A 25,605-nucleotide genomic window follows, 5' to 3' on the forward strand; every position below is an offset into this window, starting at 1 on the left:
TTGCTGCTTCCCGGCCTTTAGTTAAGGCAAAGCAAATCTTGCTTCAGTCCCAATCTTGCTTCCTTGCCAGGCTGCATGTTGCCCACAGGGCAGCAAAGTGAGGGGGCAGCTGTAACAAGTGCCACTGCAAGGCAGATACTTTGTAGGCTCCAAGGCCCAGCTGCACTGGCTCCATCAGACAAGGGCAAGCTTCCCTGCGCTTCCCAGAAGCAGCCTGGCAATTGCCCCCTCCCTGGCCCCCTCTCCACCCTGCACAGCCCCTGCCACCAAAGCCTTGCTGGGCAGTGCCATTTGCTGGGCTAGACGAAAGAGGGAGTTTGCTTCTTCTTTCGTGCAAATACCTAAGCTGGGGGAAGCCAGAGAGAGGATAATGATCCCAGCCGCTGTGCTTTAGCTAAGGAGATTGGTGGAGGCCCAGAGCGGGAGAGGGGTCCTTTCAAGAGAAACTGAAACTGAACTACTGATGCCTTTGTGGTGCATGGGATATGAATTGGACAGAATTGGAGGGGTTCTAGAAAGTTCTTCCAAGGTGGTCAGGTGCATCAGTGCCCCAAAATGAAACAAAGTTATGTTGCTGGGCTACAAAAAGGACTAAAGCTGTTGCTTTTAGGGCAGAAATGATGGTGAGAGCAGAGCACTCATTTTGATCCAATTCATTGAATTAAACCAAGCCTCCCTTTCCACTGGCAGCTGAGATTTGTAGGAATCAAAGGATGAAGCGCCAGCGTTCTTTCCCTGGCAGGAAAGGAGACACACCTTTGCCAGTCCTGCCAGCTGAGCAAGGGGCCGGGCCTTGGGGAGGTGGTGCGTGCCCAGATTCTCCTCTCAGGGCAAGTGCCGTCTTTGATTGCCGCAGTGATTTCATACAGACCAAAAGACAAAGTGGAACAAACATGGTTTAATGATAAAGACAGATTGTGTCTCAACAAAGGCAAAATGACAAAAGACAGAGCATAGCCAACACTAAGCCTCTTCCATTGACTGATAAATCTAATCCTACTAATGAATCTTGAATAATACTCATGTACCTTAACTAAGAAATTGAGGAGATTCCTATCATGTAAACTAACTAAATAGAATTTCAGCAAGTCTAAAAGCTTAAAAACCAGTCCTATTCCTATCTAGTCCTATTGACGCCTAAGCCTTGCTAGGCCTGGCTGGACAAGCTGCAGGCTTGTCTAATTTGGTCTTTTCTTCTTGGCGAGAGGCTCTGCTTCTTTGCGAGGGCGATGTCTTCTCCTGTGTTTGTTCCTTTCCTGCATGGTTTCAAACACCCTGGAAGATAGGAAACAAACCATCCATTGTTCAATTTAGTACACACCATTACAGCAAGTGGCAAGATCTGCCTTTTAGTATGAATTTCTGTCTTTTTGGGCAGTGGCAGGTTGTGAATTGATCAGAGCATGAGTCCGATCTTTCTTGTTTCAATGCCTTGAAATGTCTTCCTCCTTTTGCTGCATCCTATTTGGAATTTGATCAGCAGCATCAAAGCAAGCTTGGATGGATCTGTTGCTCCTTGTATGCAGTGTGTGTTGTTGGGGCAGGGTAAGGTTTCATTGTGAAGGCTGGGTTTGAAGTGAGCTGTTTGGGTTTGAGGTGGGTTGTAAGCTTGAGCAGGGCTGCGAGGGGCGATGGTGCAAGTGGCCTGAGCTTGCCCTGCGGCGCCTTTGCAAAGGGTCAGCCTGTTTGAGTGGCAAGGCGCAGGTTGGAGCAGAAAGAGCAGGAAGTTGCGCACCATTTGCACTGGCCGCAGGGAAAGGGGCCTCCCGCCGAACGGGGCGGCTGGCGCGGTTGGCAGCAGGGACACTGGGCGCTGCCAGCCCTCTTGCGGCTTCTCTTGCCTGTCTGCCCATCCTCCTTTCTGGGGGGGCTTTTGCTCCTCTTGCCTTCGCCCACAGCCTGGAAATCAAAGAATCCTGTTTGAATGTTTCCTTCCCGTCAGAAAGCTGGAAATGCCTGCGTCCAGCACAAAAATCGATTGGCCTAAGCAAATCCTTGCAAAGCCTCAAGAGCTGAGGAAAGGGCTGCCTTTGCCAGTGGGCTGCGGCGGGCTGCCAAGGCAGAGCTTGGAGGGAAATGCTCCTCTTTCCTACAGGCCAAAGGGGTGGGATAAATGTGTGGCTGTCTAGAATTCTACATTTCTTATTTCTACCTCTCTGCCTAACATTTATTTCCCTTGGGTTTTCCTGCAGAAATGTCTAGGGAATGGGATGGAAATTCAGTCAAATTAGGGAAGACACATGGTTAGACGTTTTCTACAACCCAGAATAATCTCTCTCTCTCTTTCTCTTTCTCTCTCTCTCTCTCACTCTTGCCAACCAAATTGCTCTTTGCTGGTAAGGAAAGTCTGAGGGGAGCCACAGCACTGGCAGCTGCTTCTTGGGGAGTATGCTGGGATGCTAGAAAAACTGCCTGAAAATCTGCAACATCTCCCTGAAGACAGGGATTGCTGATGTCAGGAGGAGTTAAGTGGGGAATGAAGGGTGCGATTGGAGTCAGCAAAGGTGGCAGCCCTTGAGAAAGCCATCTGTAGAGAGTCCAAGGCCATTTGGGTGGTGGTGCGGCTTTTTTGGCTCAGAGTTAGGCTCCAGAATGGCGTATTTCAGGGCAGCAGCAGCAGAAGGAAGGCCTGGGCAGCATCTGCTGTGCCTTTCCCAGCACATGGGACGATGTGATCCTGGCAAAGCGGCGTCTGGCATGGCTGGCCAGCAGGTTTTCTCCCCTTCTCCCAGTTTCTCCACCCTCCTGGCATGCCTGGATTTTCTTGCCCCTCACCTGAGCAAGAGTGCTAGCAACTCTATGCTCCTTTTTCCAGGTGTAGTAGTACTCCACACACTGTGCCACGGTCTTAGTCTGGATCTGTTGTGAAGAGAAAAAGAAGGAATCTAAAATTCCTTTGTAGGGTGCATTGGGGAAAAAGAAGAAGATGGGGTAAAGTAGGAAGTAAAATCATGAAGTAAATGGAGTAGGGTGTAAAATGAAATCAAGATGGAGAAAGAGAGGCATCGTGCAATGTAGTAAAGCGTGTATCATGCTAGGTGGTAGCACACGTAATGCACAGATCAACAAGAAATCCATCTAGCACAGGTCTTCTTTGCCGGGTTCACTGCAGTTATGCCAGCACAATGTCTTGTGGAAGCAGCAGCAGACGTGTGCGACAAGTCTGAGAGAATAAATCATCATATTGCAAAGGAGCTTGGAGAAAAGGGCTGGAGAGACAGGATCATCCTTTTCACACAGGCCTTTGATGTCCCGTTTTGTTCCTACTTGAGCAGTTTTGGTACTTGAGAAGAGAGAGAGGGAAGGCCAGTGTTTGTTACCAGATAGAAGCAAGCTTTCCTCCTGATGATCTACTCAGGTAAAGAATGTCTTGCGGCTTTACCTGCTTCTGGATGAGATGAAAATCCTTGCCGTAGGTGTGGAAAGCCTTTTGGAAGGAGTCCTTCTCCTCAGGTGTCCATCTGTCGGAGCCTGGCAATAAAAAGCAGCAGGTAAATGGATCCCTCGATCCACATGAAGTAGATCCCACTGGCCGCCGCAAGAAAATGGTTGCAGGCCATCATTGCCGTGTGAGTACACGTCTGCTCCCTCAGAAGGTGATGAAGACAAGAGCAGGCATTCCACCGGGAAAAGGATTGGAAAAGAAGTAAAGCTGAAGGACTAGATGCTGGTGCTTTCCCCTGCCCCCGAGAAGACAAGCCCTTGTGCTGGTGTTAAGCACAATTTGTTGAAGCAGAAACACTTGCCACTACACTGAAGGGGACGGCAGCATCTGTCAGTGAAGGAAGAAGCTCTGCTTTGCTTACCTGCGTAATGATAATCAGCCAAGGGATGGCCTTGAGCTGTTGCAGGCCCTCCTGAGAGCAACATCTCCAGAGCCTCCTGCAAGATCCAAGGGGAAAAGGCTTTAGGCGCCCCACCACATCCAAAATGAGCCGAAAAGCACGGATGCTGCCTTTCAGCTACTTTGCCTCTTCAGACATTCAAGCAACTGTATGCCATGTGGGTGAAAGCCTGGGATTTGATCCCAGTGCCTAGTTTTTGCTGCCCAGCCCTTTGATGCTGGTGCCCAAGAGTGGCATTTTGCTCCCCAAGCGAATGATTTTGCGGCTGCTGCAGCCAGAATGGCCTCAGCTGAGTGAGGCTTCTGGGAATTTCCTCTCCAAATGTCTTAGAGCAGCCAGAGCTGCAGGCGATTTCCAAGGCAGCAGGCTGCAGGAGCTTGCGCCGCCGCCTGCAGGAGGGAGATTCTCCCTGCTGGAGCCGTTTGGGCTCAGCCCTGCCGCAGCTGGAGGAGACACAGCAGGCAGCAGGTGCTCTGCTCCCTGTGAAGAGCCTTCATCAAGGAGCAGGCAGGAAAGGCTGTGCCAGTGGCCGGGCCTTGTGCATTCCCTGTGCCCTCTTCTGTGCGCCCACAGAGCGGCTTCTTACCGGAAGGCTGCCGCGTGCCTGGTGCAGGCAGTGCAGGGCGCGCTCCAGGTCAGCTGCTGGGCCGGCAATGCCACGGGAGCTGGCCATGTCCAGCAGTTGTCTTACTGCAAGCACAAGAAAAAGCCAGCCCAAGTCAGCCTTGAGGCCAGCAAGAGCAAAGGTTGCCATGCAAGGCGGAAGGAAAGGCCAGGAGCTAAAGGCAGCAGCTTGGAGAGCATGAAAAGGAGAGCAAAGACAGGGCCAGCTGAAGCAAGGGCCCCCGCAGTGCTGGCTCTCCCTTCAGAGCAGCTTCTTGTAGAAGAAGTGGAGGCCAATCTCCTCTCTTGCAGTGGCAAATGGGCCTGACCAATTTGGAGAGCAAGATGCTTGCTCTTTTTGCTGCTCTGCTGCAGAAGCAGAGCGTTCTCCTTGCCTCTAACACTTGTAGATGGGAAGATGGGCGAGACAGGGAGAGAAGCGGAGCCTGCAAAAAGCTGCCTTTCTATGCAAAAGAAGACTTGGAAAGATCCAAGTATGTCAGGGGTGGAAGAAAAGCTTGAAGAGAAGCTACCTCTGTCAGGTTTTTCCATGTCAGAGTCGTCTTCTCCCCAGGGCTTCCAGACCAGGGTTGCAGGCTCTTCATCCTCACTTGGTGCTCTGCTCTGCAGCTCTGGCAGCTCAGCCTGAAAGTCGCTGCCAACATTGATGTGCCTAAAGGAAGAAAGAGGTGAAGGTAAGAAAGGCAAGTGCTCGAGAGAGCCTTGCTGTGGATGCACAGGCTTGAAGCAATCCCAGCCTGACTCTGAAAGAGCAGTTCTCCTCCTGGCCATTCCTCCAGTTTGCTGTCCTTTAACCCTAGGCCAAAACTCACGGCTGATTGTTGCCTCTTGCTTTCCTTTTCATTGTGCCTCTCCTTTCCACCTGCAAAAGATCCAAACAATGCTCCAGTTAGAAATGGTTCCGCCCAGGATGTGTCAGTAGCCTTCCTTCTCGACCTCATCGTTGCAAAGCCTGAGCTCCTCTGTCCCAGCTCCTTTCTTTTTGCTGTCATTGCCGTGCTTTTGAGGTGGAATTGCCTAGGCAGGAGCCTCTAGCAGTCAGCAGCTTCCTGAGGAGGGGAAGCAGAAGGCCATGCACTACTCTCTTCAGTCCTGGGGCCACTGGCAGGAGCCAAGAGAATGGGCTGCAAGATGTGGCAGTGCAGGCTTCGGGTGGATAGAAGGAAAAGGCTCTTCACGCAGAGGGTGCTTGGCCACTGGAACAGGCTCTCCAGGGAAGGGGTGCCAGCAGCAAGGCTGACTGAGCTCCAAACGTCTTTGGACAGCGCTCTTGGGCATGTGATTGTTGAGGCTGCCCCGGGCAGGCCCTGGAGTTGGGCTCAGTGATCTTTGAGAATCCCTTGCAAGCCAGAAAATTCTCTGGTACTGTGATTGTGTTCTTGAGAAGATGGCATTTCACAGCTGCCCCTGAGCATGAGGTAGAAGCAGCCCTACATGCATTGAAAGAAGTATCTACAGGATATGAAAATAGAATGTATCTATCAGAGATGTAACTATGTGAGCACATAAGGATTGCTGATGGCAGATGATTTTTGAAGTTGAACACCTGTGTTTGAGGACAAGGCCAGTGAAATGCTTGCATGGCCTGAATGAGAGGGATCCCAGAGGAGAAGTGCCATCATTCTGGTTTTTGCAGCTTTGGAGCAGGTGTGAGCTGAGTCAGGGCATAAGGGGATTTGTTGACACTGAAGCCCTGAACTCCTCAGGCATGACCAATTTGTTTTGGGGTCACCACAAGCTAGGTTTAGGACTGCAATGGGTGCCAGGAACTTTGAAGCAGGTGATGCGTGGAGGAGGATCTGCAACTGCACTGGGACAGCTCTCTACATCCTCTATGGAAAGGTCTGTGTTTGCCTGGGAGGCAACACGATTCCTTCAGAAGCTGCAGCCCGCTTTGACGTGGAAGGTGGCGTGGGGAAAGTGAGCACGCAGCCTGTGTGTGGTGGTTGGTGGGAGAGGCAGCTGGAGCCTGGTGCCCTTGTGTTAGTGCTTTGAGGGCAAGTGGGGATTTTCTTACCTTTGAGGATCCCCAAGTGCTGTGGGGATGCCTGGAGGCAGCCGAGGAGACGAGGATGTGGGTGCAGAGGCCGGGTGTGGCGCTGAGTGCAGGAGGTGGCTGGTCAGGGACAGCCCAGGAGCTGATCGTGCAGCTGCTGCTCCAGCGCTGCTCCAGCAGCGTTCCACCAAGGGCCGCAGGAGCAGGAGACAACGACAGTTGCTATGGGCACAGCCCAACATTCCATGTAGAACCCCAGGGGAGCCATGGGAGAGAAAGAGGCATGGGCCACCTCTGTCCCTTTTACTTCTGCTGCTGCAAGCTTGCTCTGAGAGCCTTGCCATTGGGTTTTTCTCCTGAGTGGTCTGAGGAGACGGGCAAAAGCAGTGCAGGGACAGCCCTGGCTCTTCTCGGTGCTTCTCTGCAAGGTGTCTCCAGCTGACCGTGCCCAGGAGCCTGTCTGTGTCCAAGGGCCCAGAACCTCATCTCCTGCCCTGGAGAACCAGCAGGACTCCTCCCGCTGGCTCTCCTCCAGCTCTGAGAGGAGCTAGAATTTGCAAGTTGTTCGGCCGAGAGGCAACTCCAAAGCTTCCTCTCCAAGTGGAGGCATTCATGCTGCCCCCTTTCTCAAATCTCCTTTTGGTGCCCAATAATGTGGCTTGATGTTTTCCCTCCTTTGGCCTCTGAGCTGGTCACTCACCTCATCACTCCTTCCTTGAAACTTAGAGAAACAGCATGTTTCTCAGGGGAACTGATGGGGACACACAGACAGGGACAGCACGGTGGCATTTCTGTAGCAAACATGAATGCAGACTTTGTATATCCCTCTTCCAGCTCCCTTGGAGAAACTAGCTGTTTGTCTCAAAAGACTCAGGGATTCCTCTAACAAAGGAACGCTGATGGAATTATCTTTCCACACTGATGGCCTTGGCATTTCTTGTAATACTTAGATGGCAGATAGGATAAAACCCAGCCAGTTTTGCTGCTTCCCGGCCTTTAGTTAAGGCAAAGCAAATCTTGCTTCAGTCCCAATCTTGCTTCCTTGCCAGGCTGCATGTTGCCCACAGGGCAGCAAAGTGAGGGGGCAGCTGTAACAAGTGCCACTGCAAGGCAGATACTTTGTAGGCTCCAAGGCCCAGCTGCACTGGCTCCATCAGACAAGGGCAAGCTTCCCTGCGCTTCCCAGAAGCAGCCTGGCAATTGCCCCCTCCCTGGCCCCCTCTCCACCCTGCACAGCCCCTGCCACCAAAGCCTTGCTGGGCAGTGCCATTTGCTGGGCTAGACGAAAGAGGGAGTTTGCTTCTTCTTTCGTGCAAATACCTAAGCTGGGGGAAGCCAGAGAGAGGATAATGATCCCAGCCGCTGTGCTTTAGCTAAGGAGATTGGTGGAGGCCCAGAGCGGGAGAGGGGTCCTTTCAAGAGAAACTGAAACTGAACTACTGATGCCTTTGTGGTGCATGGGATATGAATTGGACAGAATTGGAGGGGTTCTAGAAAGTTCTTCCAAGGTGGTCAGGTGCATCAGTGCCCCAAAATGAAACAAAGTTATGTTGCTGGGCTACAAAAAGGACTAAAGCTGTTGCTTTTAGGGCAGAAATGATGGTGAGAGCAGAGCACTCATTTTGATCCAATTCATTGAATTAAACCAAGCCTCCCTTTCCACTGGCAGCTGAGATTTGTAGGAATCAAAGGATGAAGCGCCAGCGTTCTTTCCCTGGCAGGAAAGGAGACACACCTTTGCCAGTCCTGCCAGCTGAGCAAGGGGCCGGGCCTTGGGGAGGTGGTGCGTGCCCAGATTCTCCTCTCAGGGCAAGTGCCGTCTTTGATTGCCGCAGTGATTTCATACGGACCAAAAGACAAAGTGGAACAAACATGGTTTAATGATAAAGACAGATTGTGTCTCAACAAAGGCAAAATGACAAAAGACAGAGCATAGCCAACACTAAGCCTCTTCCATTGACTGATCAATCTAATCCTACTAATGAATCTTGAATAATACTCATGTACCTTAACTAAGAAATTGAGGAGATTCCTATCATGTAAACTAACTAAATAGAATTTCAGCAAGTCTAAAAGCTTAAAAACCAGTCCTATTCCTATCTAGTCCTATTGACGCCTAAGCCTTGCTAGGCCTGGCTGGACAAGCTGCAGGCTTGTCTAATTTGGTCTTTTCTTCTTGGCGAGAGGCTCTGCTTCTTTGCGAGGGCGATGTCTTCTCCTGTGTTTGTTCCTTTCCTGCATGGTTTCAAACACCCTGGAAGACAGGAAACAAACCATCCATTGTTCAATTTAGTACACACCATTACAGCAAGTGGCAAGATCTGCCTTTTAGTATGAATTTCTGTCTTTTTGGGCAGTGGCAGGTTGTGAATTGATCAGAGCATGAGTCCGATCTTTCTTGTTTCAATGCCTTGAAATGTCTTCCTCCTTTTGCTGCATCCTATTTGGAATTTGATCAGCAGCATCAAAGCAAGCTTGGATGGATCTGTTGCTCCTTGTATGCAGTGTGTGTTGTTGGGGCAGGGTAAGGTTTCATTGTGAAGGCTGGGTTTGAAGTGAGCTGTTTGGGTTTGAGGTGGGTTGTAAGCTTGAGCAGGGCTGCGAGGGGCGATGGTGCAAGTGGCCTGAGCTTGCCCTGCGGCGCCTTTGCAAAGGGTCAGCCTGTTTGAGTGGCAAGGCGCAGGTTGGAGCAGAAAGAGCAGGAAGTTGCGCACCGTTTGCACTGGCCGCAGGGAAAGGGGCCTCCCGCCGAACGGGGCGGCTGGCGCGGTTGGCAGCAGGGACACTGGGCGCTGCCAGCCCTCTTGCGGCTTCTCTTGCCTGTCTGCCCATCCTCCTTTCTTGGGGGGCTTTTGCTCCTCTTGCCTTCGCCCACAGCCTGGAAATCAAAGAATCCTCTTTCAATGTTTCCTTCCCGTCAGAAAGCTGGAAATGCCTGCGTCCAGCACAAAAATCGATTGGCCTAAGCAAATCCTTGCAAAGCCTCAAGAGCTGAGGAAAGGGCTGCCTTTGCCAGTGGGCTGCGGCGGGCTGCCAAGGCAGAGCTTGGAGGGAAATGCTCCTCTTTCCTACAGGCCAAAGGGGTGGGATAAATGTGTGGCTGTCTAGAATTCTACATTTCTTATTTCTACCTCTCTGCCTAACATTTATTTCCCTTGGGTTCTCCTGCAGAAATGTCTAGGGAATGGGATGGAAATTCAGTCAAATTAGGGAAGACACATGGTTAGACGTTTTCTACAACCTAGAATAATCTCTCTCTCTCTTTCTCTTTCTCTCTCTCTCTCTCACTCTTGCCAACCAAATTGCTCTTTGCTGGTAAGGAAAGTCTGAGGGGAGCCACAGCACTGGCAGCTGCTTCTTGGGGAGTATGCTGGGGGGCTAGAAAAACTGCCTGAAAATCTGCAACATCTCCCTGAAGACAGGGATTGCTGATGTCAGGAGGAGTTAAGTGGGGAATGAAGGGTGCGATTGGAGTCAGCAAAGGTGGCAGCCCTTGAGAAAGCCATCTGTAGAGAGTCCAAGGCCATTTGGGTGGTGGTGCGGCTTTTTTGGCTCAGAGTTAGGCTCCAGAATGGCGTATTTCAGGGCAGCAGCAGCAGAAGGAAGGCCTGGGCAGCATCTGCTGTGCCTTTCCCAGCACATGGGACGATGTGATCCTGGCAAAGCGGCGTCTGGCATGGCTGGCCAGCAGGTTTTCTCCCCTTCTCCCAGTTTCTCCACCCTCCTGGCATGCCTGGATTTTCTTGCCCCTCACCTGAGCAAGAGTGCTAGCAACTCTATGCTCCTTTTTCCAGGTGTAGTAGTACTCCACACACTGTGCCACGGTCTTAGTCTGGATCTGTTGTGAAGAGAAAAAGAAGGAATCTAAAATTCCTTTGTAGGGTGCATTGGGGAAAAAGAAGAAGATGGGGTAAAGTAGGAAGTAAAATCATGAAGTAAATGGAGTAGGGTGTAAAATGAAATCAAGATGGAGAAAGAGAGGCATCGTGCAATGTAGTAAAGCGTGTATCATGCTAGGTGGTAGCACACGTAATGCACAGATCAACAAGAAATCCATCTAGCACAGGTCTTCTTTGCCGGGTTCACTGCAGTTATGCCAGCACAATGTCTTGTGGAAGCAGCAGCAGACGTGTGCGACAAGTCTGAGAGAATAAATCATCATATTGCAAAGGAGCTTGGAGAAAAGGGCTGGAGAGACAGGATCATCCTTTTCACACAGGCCTTTGATGTCCCGTTTTGTTCCTACTTGAGCAGTTTTGGTACTTGAGAAGAGAGAGAGGGAAGGCCAGTGTTTGTTACCAGATAGAAGCAAGCTTTCCTCCTGATGATCTACTCAGGTAAAGAATGTCCTGCGGCTTTACCTGCTTCTGGATGAGATGAAAATCCTTGCCGTAGGTGTGGAAAGCCTTTTGGAAGGAGTCCTTCTCCTCAGGTGTCCATCTGTCGGAGCCTGGCAATAAAAAGCAGCAGGTAAATGGATCCCTCGATCCACATGAAGTAGATCCCACTGGCCGCCGCAAGAAAATGGTTGCAGGCCATCATTGCCGTGTGAGTACACGTCTGCTCCCTCAGAAGGTGATGAAGACAAGAGCAGGCATTCCACCGGGAAAAGGATTGGAAAAGAAGTAAAGCTGAAGGACTAGATGCTGGTGCTTTCCCCTGCCCCCGAGAAGACAAGCCCTTGTGCTGGTGTTAAGCACAATTTGTTGAAGCAGAAACACTTGCCACAACACTGAAGGGGACGGCAGCATCTGTCAGTGAAGGAAGAAGCTCTGCTTTGCTTACCTGCGTAATGATAATCAGCCAAGGGATGGCCTTGAGCTGTTGCAGGCCCTCCTGAGAGCAACATCTCCAGAGCCTCCTGCAAGATCCAAGGGGAAAAGGCTTTAGGCGCCCCACCACATCCAAAATGAGCCGAAAAGCACAGATGCTGCCTTTCAGCTACTTTGCCTCTTCAGACATTCAAGCAACTGTATGCCATGTGGGTGAAAGCCTGGGATTTGATCCCAGTGCCTAGTTTTTGCTGCCCAGCCCTTTGATGCTGGTGCCCAAGAGTGGCATTTTGCTCCCCAAGCGAATGATTTTGCGGCTGCTGCAGCCAGAATGGCCTCAGCTGAGTGAGGCTTCTGGGAATTTCCTCTCCAAATGTCTTAGAGCAGCCAGAGCTGCAGGCGATTTCCAAGGCAGCAGGCTGCAGCAGCTTGCGCCGCCGCCTGCAGGAGGGAGATTCTCCCTGCTGGAGCCGTTTGGGCTCAGCCCTGCCGCAGCTGGAGGAGACACAGCAGGCAGCAGGTGCTCTGCTCCCTGTGAAGAGCCTTCATCAAGGAGCAGGCAGGAAAGGCTGTGCCAGTGGCCGGGCCTTGTGCATTGCCTGTGCCCTCTTCTGTGCGCCCACAGAGCGGCTTCTTACCGGAAGGCTGCCGCGTGCCTGGTGCAGGCAGTGCAGGGCGCGCTCCAGGTCAGCTGCTGGGCCGGCAATGCCACGGGAGCTGGCCATGTCCAGCAGTTGTCTTACTGCAAGCACAAGAAAAAGCCAGCCCAAGTCAGCCTTGAGGCCAGCAAGAGCAAAGGTTGCCATGCAAGGCGGAAGGAAAGGCCAGGAGCTAAAGGCAGCAGCTTGGAGAGCATGAAAAGGAGAGCAAAGACAGGGCCAGCTGAAGCAAGGGCCCCCGCAGTGCTGGCTCTCCCTTCAGAGCAGCTTCTTGTAGAAGAAGTGGAGGCCAATCTCCTCTCTTGCAGTGGCAAATGGGCCTGAGCAATTTGGAGAGCAAGATGCTTGCTCTTTTTGCTGCTCTGCTGCAGAAGCAGAGCGTTCTCCTTGCCTCTAACACTTCTAGATGGGAAGATGGGCGAGACAGGGAGAGAAGCGGAGCCTGCAAAAAGCTGCCTTTCTATGCAAAAGGAGACTTGGAAAGATCCAAGTATGCCAGGGGTGGAAGAAAAGCTTGAAGAGAAGCTACCTCTGTCAGGTTTTTCCTTGTCAGAGTCATCTTCTCCCCAGGGCTTCCAGACCAGGGTTGCAGGCTCTTCATCCTCACTTGGTGCTCTGCTCTGCAGCTCTGGGAGCTCAGCCTGAAAGTCGCTGCCAACATTGATGTGCCTAAAGGAAGAAAGAGGTGAAGGTAAGAAAGGCAAGTGCTCGAGAGAGCCTTGCTGTGGATGCACAGGCTTGAAGCAATCCCAGCCTGACTCTGAAAGAGCAGTTCTCTTCCTGGCCATTCCTCCAGTTTGCTGTCCTTTAACCCTAGGCCAAAACTCACGGCTGATTTTTGCCTCTTGCTTTCCTTTTCATTGTGCCTCTCCTTTCCACCTGCAAAAGATCCAAACAATGCTCCAGTTAGAAATGGTTCCGCCCAGGATGTGTCAGTAGCCTTCCTTCTCGAACTCATCGTTGCAAAGCCTGAGCTCCTCTGTGCCAGCTCCTTTCTTTTTGCTGTCATTGCCGTGCTTTTGAGGTGGAATTGCCTAGGCAGGAGCCTCTAGCAGTCAGCAGCTTCCTGAGGAGGGGAAGCAGAAGGCCATGCACTACTCTCTTCAGTCCTGGGGCCACTGGCAGGAGCCAAGAGAATGGGCTGCAAGATGTGGCAGTGCAGGCTTCGGGTGGATAGAAGGAAAAGGCTCTTCACGCAGAGGGTGCTTGGCCACTGGAACAGGCTCTCCAGGGAAGGGGTGCCAGCAGCAAGGCTGACTGAGCTCCAAACATCTTTGGACAGCGCTCTTGGGCATGTGATTGTTGAGGCTGCCCCGGGCAGGCCCTGGAGTTGGGCTCAGTGATCTTTGAGAATCCCTTGCAAGCCAGAAAATTCTCTGGTACTGTGATTGTGTTCTTGAGAAGATGGCATTTCACAGCTGCCCCTGAGCATGAGGTAGAAGCAGCCCTACATGCATTGAAAGAAGTATCTACAGGATATGAAAATAGAATGTATCTATCAGAGATGTAACTATGTGAGCACATAAGGATTGCTGATGGCAGATGATTTTTGAAGTTGAACACCTGTGTTTGAGGACAAGGCCAGTGAAATGCTTGCATGGCCTGAATGAGAGGGATCCCAGAGGAGAAGTGCCATCATTCTGGTTTTTGCAGCTTTGGAGCAGGTGTGAGCTGAGTCAGGGCATAAGGGGATTTGTTGACACTGAAGCCCTGAACTCCTCAGGCATGACCAATTTGTTTTGGGGTCACCACAAGCTAGGTTTAGGACTGCAATGGGTGCCAGGAACTTTGAAGCAGGTGATGCGTGGAGGAGGATCTGCAACTGCACTGGGACAGCTCTCTACATCCTCTATGGAAAGGTCTGTGTTTGCCTGGGAGGCAACACGATTCCTTCAGAAGCTGCAGCCCGCTTTGACGTGGAAGGTGGCGTGGGGAAAGTGAGCACGCAGCCTGTGTGTGGTGGTTGGTGGGAGAGGCAGCTGGAGCCTGGTGCCCTTGTGTTAGTGCTTTGAGGGCAAGTGGGGATTTTCTTACCTTTGAGGATCCCCAAGTGCTGTGGGGATGCCTGGAGGCAGCCGAGGAGACGAGGATGTGGGTGCAGAGGCCGGGTGTGGCGCTGAGTGCAGGAGGTGGCTGGTCAGGGACAGCCCAGGAGCTGATCGTGCAGCTGCTGCTCCAGCGCTGCTCCAGCAGCGTTCCACCAAGGGCCGCAGGAGCAGGAGACAACGACAGTTGCTATGGGCACAGCCCAACATTCCATGTAGAACCCCAGGGGAGCCATGGGAGAGAAAGAGGCATGGGCCACCTCTGTCCCTTTTACTTCTGCTGCTGCAAGCTTGCTCTGAGAGCCTTGCCATTGGGTTTTTCTCCTGAGTGGTCTGAGGAGACGGGCAAAAGCAGTGCAGGGACAGCCCTGGCTCTTCTCGGTGCTTCTCTGCAAGGTGTCTCCAGCTGACCGTGCCCAGGAGCCTGTCTGTGTCCAAGGGCCCAGAACCTCATCTCCTGCCCTGGAGAACCAGCAGGACTCCTCCCGCTGGCTCTCCTCCAGCTCTGAGAGGAGCTAGAATTTGCAAGTTGTTCGGCCGAGAGGCAACTCCAAAGCTTCCTCTCCAAGTGGAGGCATTCATGCTGCCCCCTTTCTCAAATCTCCTTTTGGTGCCCAATAATGTGGCTTGATGTTTTCCCTCCTTTGGCCTCTGAGCTGGTCACTCACCTCATCACTCCTTCCTTGAAACTTAGAGAAACAGCATGTTTCTCAGGGGAACTGATGGGGACACACAGACAGGGACAGCACGGTGGCATTTCTGTAGCAAACATGAATGCAGACTTTGTATATCCCTCTTCCAGCTCCCTTGGAGAAACTAGCTGTTTGTCTCAAAAGACTCAGGGATTCCTCTAACAAAGGAACGCTGATGGAATTATCTTTCCACACTGATGGCCTTGGCATTTCTTGTAATACTTAGATGGCAGATAGGATAAAACCCAGCCAGTTTTGCTGCTTCCCGGCCTTTAGTTAAGGCAAAGCAAATCTTGCTTCAGTCCCAATCTTGCTTCCTTGCCAGGCTGCATGTTGCCCACAGGGCAGCAAAGTGAGGGGGCAGCTGTAACAAGTGCCACTGCAAGGCAGATACTTTGTAGGCTCCAAGGCCCAGCTGCACTGGCTCCATCAGACAAGGGCAAGCTTCCCTGCGCTTCCCAGAAGCAGCCTGGCAATTGCCCCCTCCCTGGCCCCCTCTCCACCCTGCACAGCCCCTGCCACCAAAGCCTTGCTGGGCAGTGCCATTTGCTGGGCTAGACGAAAGAGGGAGTTTGCTTCTTCTTTCGTGCAAATACCTAAGCTGGGGGAAGCCAGAGAGAGGATAATGATCCCAGCCGCTGTGCTTTAGCTAAGGAGATTGGTGGAGGCCCAGAGCGGGAGAGGGGTCCTTTCAAGAGAAACTGAAACTGAACTACTGATGCCTTTGTGGTGCATGGGATATGAATTGGACAGAATTGGAGGGGTTCTAGAAAGTTCTTCCAAGGTGGTCAGGTGCATCAGTGCCCCAAAATGAAACAAAGTTATGTTGCTGGGCTACAAAAAGGACTAAAGCTGTTGCTTTTAGGGCAGAAATGATGGTGAGAGCAGAGCACTCATTTTGATCCAATTCATTGAATTAAACCAAGCCTCCCTTTCCACTGGCAGCTGAGATTTGTAGGAATCAAAGGATGAAGCGCCAGCGTTCTTTCCCTGGCAGGAAAGGAGACACACCTTTGCCAGTCCTGCCAGCTGAGCAAGGGGCCGGGCCTTGGGGAGGTGGTGCGTGCCCAGATTCTCCTCTCAGGGCAAGTGCCGTCTTTGATTGCCGCAGTGATTTCATACGGACCAAAAGACAAAGTGGAACAAACATGGTTTAATGATAAAGACAGATTGTGTCTCAACAAAGGCAAAATGACAAAAGACAGAGCATAGCCAACACTAAGCCTCTTCCATTGACTGATCAATCTAATCCTACTAATGAATCTTGAATAATACTCATGTACCTTAACTAAGAAATTGAGGAGATTCCTATCATGTAAACTAACTAAATAGAATTTCAGCAAGTCTAAAAGCTTAAAAACCAGTCCTATTCCTATCTAGTCCTATTGACGCCTAAGCCTTGCTAGGCCTGGCTGGACAAGCTGCAGGCTTGTCTAATTTGGTCTTTTCTTCTTGGCGAGAGGCTCTGCTTCTTTGCGAGGGCGATGTCTTCTCCTGTGTTTGTTCCTTTCCTGCATGGTTTCAAACACCCTGGAAGACAGGAAACAAACCATCCATTGTTCAATTTAGTACACACCATTACAGCAAGTGGCAAGATCTGCCTTTTAGTATGAATTTCTGTCTTTTTGGGCAGTGGCAGGTTGTGAATTGATCAGAGCATGAGTCCGATCTTTCTTGTTTCAATGCCTTGAAATGTCTTCCTCCTTTTGCTGCATCCTATTTGGAATTTGATCAGCAGCATCAAAGCAAGCTTGGATGGATCTGTTGCTCCTTGTATGCAGTGTGTGTTGTTGGGGCAGGGTAAGGTTTCATTGTGAAGGCTGGGTTTGAAGTGAGCTGTTTGGGTTTGAGGTGGGTTGTAAGCTTGAGCAGGGCTGCGAGGGGCGATGGTGCAAGTGGCCTGAGCTTGCCCTGCGGCGCCTTTGCAAAGGGTCAGCCTGTTTGAGTGGCAAGGCGCAGGTTGGAGCAGAAAGAGCAGGAAGTTGCGCACCGTTTGCACTGGCCGCAGGGAAAGGGGCCTCCCGCCGAACGGGGCGGCTGGCGCGGTTGGCAGCAGGGACACTGGGCGCTGCCAGCCCTCTTGCGGCTTCTCTTGCCTGTCTGCCCATCCTCCTTTCTTGGGGGGCTTTTGCTCCTCTTGCCTTCGCCCACAGCCTGGAAATCAAAGAATCCTCTTTCAATGTTTCCTTCCCGTCAGAAAGCTGGAAATGCCTGCGTCCAGCACAAAAATCGATTGGCCTAAGCAAATCCTTGCAAAGCCTCAAGAGCTGAGGAAAGGGCTGCCTTTGCCAGTGGGCTGCGGCGGGCTGCCAAGGCAGAGCTTGGAGGGAAATGCTCCTCTTTCCTACAGGCCAAAGGGGTGGGATAAATGTGTGGCTGTCTAGAATTCTACATTTCTTATTTCTACCTCTCTGCCTAACATTTATTTCCCTTGGGTTCTCCTGCAGAAATGTCTAGGGAATGGGATGGAAATTCAGTCAAATTAGGGAAGACACATGGTTAGACGTTTTCTACAACCTAGAATAATCTCTCTCTCTCTTTCTCTTTCTCTCTCTCTCTCTCACTCTTGCCAACCAAATTGCTCTTTGCTGGTAAGGAAAGTCTGAGGGGAGCCACAGCACTGGCAGCTGCTTCTTGGGGAGTATGCTGGGGGGCTAGAAAAACTGCCTGAAAATCTGCAACATCTCCCTGAAGACAGGGATTGCTGATGTCAGGAGGAGTTAAGTGGGGAATGAAGGGTGCGATTGGAGTCAGCAAAGGTGGCAGCCCTTGAGAAAGCCATCTGTAGAGAGTGCAAGGCCATTTGGGTGGTGGTGCGGCTTTTTTGGCTCAGAGTTAGGCTCCAGAATGGCGTATTTCAGGGCAGCAGCAGCAGAAGGAAGGCCTGGGCAGCATCTGCTGTGCCTTTCCCAGCACATGGGACGATGTGATCCTGGCAAAGCGGCGTCTGGCATGGCTGGCCAGCAGGTTTTCTCCCCTTCTCCCAGTTTCTCCACCCTCCTGGCATGCCTGGATTTTCTTGCCCCTCACCTGAGCAAGAGTGCTAGCAACTCTATGCTCCTTTTTCCAGGTGTAGTAGTACTCCACACACTGTGCCACGGTCTTAGTCTGGATCTGTTGTGAAGAGAAAAAGAAGGAATCTAAAATTCCTTTGTAGGGTGCATTGGGGAAAAAGAAGAAGATGGGGTAAAGTAGGAAGTAAAATCATGAAGTAAATGGAGTAGGGTGTAAAATGAAATCAAGATGGAGAAAGAGAGGCATCGTGCAATGTAGTAAAGCGTGTATCATGCTAGGTGGTAGCACACGTAATGCACAGATCAACAAGAAATCCATCTAGCACAGGTCTTCTTTGCCGGGTTCACTGCAGTTATGCCAGCACAATGTCTTGTGGAAGCAGCAGCAGACGTGTGCGACAAGTCTGAGAGAATAAATCATCATATTGCAAAGGAGCTTGGAGAAAAGGGCTGGAGAGACAGGATCATCCTTTTCACACAGGCCTTTGATGTCCCGTTTTGTTCCTACTTGAGCAGTTTTGGTACTTGAGAAGAGAGAGAGGGAAGGCCAGTGTTTGTTACCAGATAGAAGCAAGCTTTCCTCCTGATGATCTACTCAGGTAAAGAATGTCCTGCGGCTTTACCTGCTTCTGGATGAGATGAAAATCCTTGCCGTAGGTGTGGAAAGCCTTTTGGAAGGAGTCCTTCTCCTCAGGTGTCCATCTGTCGGAGCCTGGCAATAAAAAGCAGCAGGTAAATGGATCCCTCGATCCACATGAAGTAGATCCCACTGGCCGCCGCAAGAAAATGGTTGCAGGCCATCATTGCCGTGTGAGTACACGTCTGCTCCCTCAGAAGGTGATGAAGACAAGAGCAGGCATTCCACCGGGAAAAGGATTGGAAAAGAAGTAAAGCTGAAGGACTAGATGCTGGTGCTTTCCCCTGCCCCCGAGAAGACAAGCCCTTGTGCTGGTGTTAAGCACAATTTGTTGAAGCAGAAACACTTGCCACAACACTGAAGGGGACGGCAGCATCTGTCAGTGAAGGAAGAAGCTCTGCTTTGCTTACCTGCGTAATGATAATCAGCCAAGGGATGGCCTTGAGCTGTTGCAGGCCCTCCTGAGAGCAACATCTCCAGAGCCTCCTGCAAGATCCAAGGGGAAAAGGCTTTAGGCGCCCCACCACATCCAAAATGAGCCGAAAAGCACAGATGCTGCCTTTCAGCTACTTTGCCTCTTCAGACATTCAAGCAACTGTATGCCATGTGGGTGAAAGCCTGGGATTTGATCCCAGTGCCTAGTTTTTGCTGCCCAGCCCTTTGATGCTGGTGCCCAAGAGTGGCATTTTGCTCCCCAAGCGAATGATTTTGCGGCTGCTGCAGCCAGAATGGCCTCAGCTGAGTGAGGCTTCTGGGAATTTCCTCTCCAAATGTCTTAGAGCAGCCAGAGCTGCAGGCGATTTCCAAGGCAGCAGGCTGCAGCAGCTTGCGCCGCCGCCTGCAGGAGGGAGATTCTCCCTGCTGGAGCCGTTTGGGCTCAGCCCTGCCGCAGCTGGAGGAGACACAGCAGGCAGCAGGTGCTCTGCTCCCTGTGAAGAGCCTTCATCAAGGAGCAGGCAGGAAAGGCTGTGCCAGTGGCCGGGCCTTGTGCATTGCCTGTGCCCTCTTCTGTGCGCCCACAGAGCGGCTTCTTACCGGAAGGCTGCCGCGTGCCTGGTGCAGGCAGTGCAGGGCGCGCTCCAGGTCAGCTGCTGGGCCGGCAATGCCACGGGAGCTGGCCATGTCCAGCAGTTGTCTTACTGCAAGCACAAGAAAAAGCCAGCCCAAGTCAGCCTTGAGGCCAGCAAGAGCAAAGGTTGCCATGCAAGGCGGAAGGAAAGGCCAGGAGCTAAAGGCAGCAGCTTGGAGAGCATGAAAAGGAGAGCAAAGACAGGGCCAGCTGAAGCAAGGGCCCCCGCAGTGCTGGCTCTCCCTTCAGAGCAGCTTCTTGTAGAAGAAGTGGAGGCCAATCTCCTCTCTTGCAGTGGCAAATGGGCCTGAGCAATTTGGAGAGCAAGATGCTTGCTCTTTTTGCTGCTCTGCTGCAGAAGCAGAGCGTTCTCCTTGCCTCTAACACTTCTAGATGGGAAGATGGGCGAGACAGGGAGAGAAGCGGAGCCTGCAAAAAGCTGCCTTTCTATGCAAAAGGAGACTTGGAAAGATCCAAGTATGCCAGGGGTGGAAGAAAAGCTTGAAGAGAAGCTACCTCTGTCAGGTTTTTCCTTGTCAGAGTCATCTTCTCCCCAGGGCTTCCAGACCAGGGTTGCAGGCTCTTCATCCTCACTTGGTGCTCTGCTCTGCAGCTCTGGGAGCTCAGCCTGAAAGTCGCTGCCAACATTGATGTGCCTAAAGGAAGAAAGAGGTGAAGGTAAGAAAGGCAAGTGCTCGAGAGAGCCTTGCTGTGGATGCACAGGCTTGAAGCAATCCCAGCCTGACTCTGAAAGAGCAGTTCTCTTCCTGGCCATTCCTCCAGTTTGCTGTCCTTTAACCCTAGGCCAAAACTCACGGCTGATTTTTGCCTCTTGCTTTCCTTTTCATTGTGCCTCTCCTTTCCACCTGCAAAAGATCCAAACAATGCTCCAGTTAGAAATGGTTCCGCCCAGGATGTGTCAGTAGCCTTCCTTCTCGAACTCATCGTTGCAAAGCCTGAGCTCCTCTGTGCCAGCTCCTTTCTTTTTGCTGTCATTGCCGTGCTTTTGAGGTGGAATTGCCTAGGCAGGAGCCTCTAGCAGTCAGCAGCTTCCTGAGGAGGGGAAGCAGAAGGCCATGCACTACTCTCTTCAGTCCTGGGGCCACTGGGAGGAGCCAAGAGAATGGGCTGCAAGATGTGGCAGTGCAGGCTTCGGGTGGATAGAAGGAAAAGGCTCTTCACGCAGAGGGTGCTTGGCCACTGGAACAGGCTCTCCAGGGAAGGGGTGCCAGCAGCAAGGCTGACTGAGCTCCAAACGTCTTTGGACAGCGCTCTTGGGCATGTGATTGTTGAGGCTGCCCCGGGCAGGCCCTGGAGTTGGGCTCAGTGATCTTTGAGAATCCCTTGCAAGCCAGAAAATTCTCTGGTACTGTGATTGTGTTCTTGAGAAGATGGCATTTCACAGCTGCCCCTGAGCATGAGGTAGAAGCAGCCCTACATGCATTGAAAGAAGTATCTACAGGATATGAAAATAGAATGTATCTATCAGAGATGTAACTATGTGAGCACATAAGGATTGCTGATGGCAGATGATTTTTGAAGTTGAACACCTGTGTTTGAGGACAAGGCCAGTGAAATGCTTGCATGGCCTGAATGAGAAGGATCCCAGAGGAGAAGTGCCATTATTCTGGTTTTTGCAGCTTTGGAGCAGGTGTGAGCTGAGTCAGGGCATAAGGGGATTTGTTGACACTGAAGCCCTGAACTCCTCAGGCATGACCAATTTGTTTTGGGGTCACCACAAGCTAGGTTTAGGACTGCAATGGGTGCCAGGAACTTTGAAGCAGGTGATGCGTGGAGGAGGATCTGCAACTGCACTGGGACAGCTCTCTACATCCTCTATGGAAAGGTCTGTGTTTGCCTGGGAGGCAACACGATTCCTTCAGAAGCTGCAGCCCGCTTTGACGTGGAAGGTGGCGTGGGGAAAGTGAGCACGCAGCCTGTGTGTGGTGGTTGGTGGGAGAGGCAGCTGGAGCCTGGTGCCCTTGTGTTAGTGCTTTGAGGGCAAGTGGGGATTTTCTTACCTTTGAGGATCCCCAAGTGCTGTGGGGATGCCTGGAGGCAGCCGAGGAGACGAGGATGTGGGTGCAGAGGCCGGGTGTGGCGCTGAGTGCAGGAGGTGGCTGGTCAGGGACAGCCCAGGAGCTGATCGTGCAGCTGCTGCTCCAGCGCTGCTCCAGCAGCGTTCCACCAAGGGCCGCAGGAGCAGGAGACAACGACAGTTGCTATGGGCACAGCCCAACATTCCATGTAGAACCCCAGGGGAGCCATGGGACAGAAAGAGGCATGGGCCACCTCTGTCCCTTTTACTTCTGCTGCTGCAAGCTTGCTCTGAGAGCCTTGCCATTGGGTTTTTCTCCTGAGTGGTCTGAGGAGACGGGCAAAAGCAGTGCAGGGACAGCCCTGGCTCTTCTCGGTGCTTCTCTGCAAGGTGTCTCCACCTGAACGTGCCCAGGAGTCTGTCTGTGTCCAAGGGCCCAGAACCTCATCTCCTGCCCCGGAGAACCAGCAGGACTCCTCCCGCTGGCTCTCCTCCAGCTCTGAGAGGAGCTAAAATTTGCAAGTTGTTCAGCCGAGAGGCAACTCCAAAGCTTCCTCTCCAAGTGGAGGCATTCATGCTGCCCCCTTTCTCAAATCTCCTTTTGGTGCCCAATAATGTGGCTTGATGTTTTCCCTCCTTTGGCCTCTGAGCTGGTCACTCACCTCATCACTCCTTCCTTGAAACTTAGAGAAACAGCATGTTTCTCAGGGGAACTGATGGGGACACACAGACAGGGACAGCACGGTGGCATTTCTGTAGCAAACATGAATGCAGACTTTGTATATCCCTCTTCCAGCTCCCTTGGAGAAACTAGCTGTTTGTCTCAAAAGACTCAGGGATTCCTCTAACAAAGGAACGCTGATGGAATTATCTTTCCACACTGATGGCCTTGGCATTTCTTGTAATACTTAGATGGCAGATAGGATAAAACCCAGCCAGTTTTGCTGCTTCCCGGCCTTTAGTTAAGGCAAAGCAAATCTTGCTTCAGTCCCAATCTTGCTTCCTTGCCAGGCTGCATGTTGCCCACAGGGCAGCAAAGTGAGGGGGCAGCTGTAACAAGTGCCACTGCAAGGCAGATACTTTGTAGGCTCCAAGGCCCAGCTGCACTGGCTCCATCAGACAAGGGCAAGCTTCCCTGCGCTTCCCAGAAGCAGCCTGGCAATTGCCCCCTCCCTGGCCCCCTCTCCACCCTGCACAGCCCCTGCCACCAAAGCCTTGCGAGGCAGTGCCATTTGCTGGGCTAGACGAAAGAGGGAGTTTGCTTCTTCTTTCGTGCAAATACCTAAGCTGGGGGAAGCCAGAGAGAGGATAATGATCCCAGCAGCTGTGCTTTAGCTAAGGAGATTGGTGGAGGCCCAGAGCGGGAGAGGGGTCCTTTCAAGAGAAACTGAAACTGAACTACTGATGCCTTTGTGGTGCATGGGATATGAATTGGACAGAATTGGAGGGGTTCTAGAAAGGTCTTCCAAGGTGGTCAGGTGCATCAGTGCCCCAAAATGAAACAAAGTTATGTTGCTGGGCTACAAAAAGCACTAAAGCTCTTGCTTGTAGGGCAGAAATGATGGTGAGAGCAGAGCACTCATTTTGATCCAATTCATTGAATTAAACAAAGCCTCCCTTTCCACTGGCAGCTGAGATTTGTAGGAATCAAAGGATGAAGCGCCAGCGTTCTTTCCCTGGCAGGAAAGGAGACACACCTTTGCCAGTCCTGCCAGCTGAGCAAGGGGCCGGGCCTTGGGGAGGTGGTGCGTGCCCAAATTCTCCTCTCAGGGCAAGTGCCGTCTTTGATTGCCGCAGTGATTTCATACAGACCAAAAGACAAAGTGGAACAAACATGGTTTAATGATAAAGACAGATTGTGTCTCAACAAAGGCAAAATGACAAAAGACGGAGCATAGCCAACACTAAGCCTCTTCCATTGACTGATCAATCTAATCCTACTAATGAATCTTGAATAATACTCATGTACCTTAACTAAGAAATTGAGGAGATTCCTATCATGTAAACTAACTAAATAGAATTTCAGCAAGTCTAAAAGCTTAAAAACCAGTCCTATTCCTATCTAATCCTATTGATGCCTAAGCCTTGCTAGGCCTGGCTGGACAAGCTGCAGGCTTGTCTAATTTGGTCTTTTCTTCTTGGCGAGAGGCTCTGCTTCTTTGCGAGGGCGATGTCTTCTCCTGTGTTTGTTCCTTTCCTGCATGGTTTCAAACACCCTGGAAGACAGGAAACAAACCATCCATTGTTCCATTTAGTACACACCATTACAGCAAGTGGCAAGATCTGCCTTTTAGTATGAATTTCTGTCTTTTTGGGCAGTGGCAGGTTGTGAATTGATCAGAGCATGAGTCCGATCTTTCTTGTTTCAATGCCTTGAAATGTCTTCCTCCTTTTGCTGCATCCTATTTGGAATTTGATCAGCAGCATCAAAGCAAGCTTGGACGGATCTGTTGCTCCTTGTATGCAGTGTGTGTTGTTGGGGCAGGGTAAGGTTTCATTGTGAAGGCTGGGTTTGAAGTGAGCTGTTTGGGTTTGAGGTGGGTTGTAAGCTTGAGCAGGGCTGCGAGGGGCGATGGTGCAAGCGGCCTGAGCTTGCCCTGCGGCGCCTTTGCAAAGGGTCAGCCTGTTTGAGTGGCAAGGCGCAGGTTGGAGCAGAAAGAGCAGGAAGTTGCGCACCGTTTGCACTGGCCGCAGGGAAAGGGGCCTCCCGCCGAACGGGGCGGCTGGCGCGGTTGGCAGCAGGGACACTGGGCACTGCCAGCCCTCTTGCGGCTTCTCTTGCCTGTCTGCCCATCCTCCTTTCTGGGGGGGCTTTTGCTCCTCTTGCCTTCGCCCACAGCCTGGAAATCAAAGAATCCTCTTTCAATGTTTCCTTCCCGTCAGAAAGCTGGAAATGCCTGCGTCCAGCACAAAAATCGATTGGCCTAAGCAAATCCTTGCAAAGCCTCAAGAGCTGAGGAAAGGGCTGCCTTTGCCAGTGGGCTGCGGCGGGCTGCCAAGGCAGAGCTTGGAGGGAAATGCTCCTCTTTCCTACAGGCCAAAGGGGTGGGATAAATGTGTGGCTATCTAGAATTCTACATTTCTTATTTCTACCTCTCTGCCTAACATTTATTTCCCTTGGGTTTTCCTGCAGAAATGTCTAGGGAATGGGATGGCAATTCAGTCAAATTAGGGAAGACACATGGTTAGACCTTTTCTACAACCCAGAATAATCTCTCTCTCTCTTTCTCTTTCTCTCTCTCTCTCTCACTCTTGCCAACCAAATTGCTCTTTGCTGGTAAGGAAAGTCTGAGGGGAGCCACAGCACTGGCAGCTGCTTCTTGGGGAGTATGCTGGGATGCTAGAAAAACTGCCTGAAAATCTGCAACATCTCCCTGAAGACAGGGATTGCTGATGTCAGGAGGAGTGAAGTGGGGAATGAAGGGTGTGATTGGAGTCAGCAAAGGTGGCAGCCCTTGAGAAAGCCATCTGTAGAGAGTGCAAGGCCATCTGGGTGGTGGTGCGGCTTTTTTGGCTCAGAGTTAGGCTCCAGAATGGCGTATTTCAGGGCAGCAGCAGCAGAAGGAAGGCCTGGGCAGCATCTGCTGTGCCTTTCCCAGCACATGGGACGATGTGATCCTGGCAAAGCGGCGTCTGGCATGGCTGGCCAGCAGGTTTTCTCCCCTTCTCCCAGTTTCTCCACCCTCCTGGCATGCCTGGATTTTCTTGCCCCTCACCTGAGCAAGAGTGCTAGCAACTCTATGCTCCTTTTTCCAGGTGTAGTAGTACTCCACACACTGTGCCACGGTCTTAGTCTGGATCTGTTGTGAAGAGAAAAAGAAGGAATCTAAAATTCCTTTGTAGGGTGCATTGGGGAAAAAGAAGAAGATGGAGTAAAGTAGGAAGTAAAATCATGAAGTAAATGGAGTAGGGTGTAAAATGAAATCAAGATGGAGAAAGAGAGGCATCGGGCAATGTAGTAAAGCGTGTATCATGCTAGGTGGTAGCACACGTAATGCACAGATCAACAAGAAATCCATCTAGCACAGGTCTTCTTTGCCGGGTTCACTGCAGTTATGCCAGCACAATGTCTTGTGGAAGCAGCAGCAGACGTGTGCGACAAGTCTGAGAGAATAAATCCTCATATTGCAAAGGAGCTTGGAGAAAAGGGCTGGAGAGACAGGATCATCCTTTTCACACAGGCCTTTGATGTCCCGTTTTGTTCCTACTTGAGC

This window comes from Melospiza georgiana, chromosome Z (genome assembly GCF_028018845.1).
Source record: "Melospiza georgiana isolate bMelGeo1 chromosome Z, bMelGeo1.pri, whole genome shotgun sequence".
In the NCBI taxonomy this organism is placed as follows: Eukaryota; Metazoa; Chordata; class Aves; order Passeriformes; family Passerellidae; genus Melospiza; species Melospiza georgiana.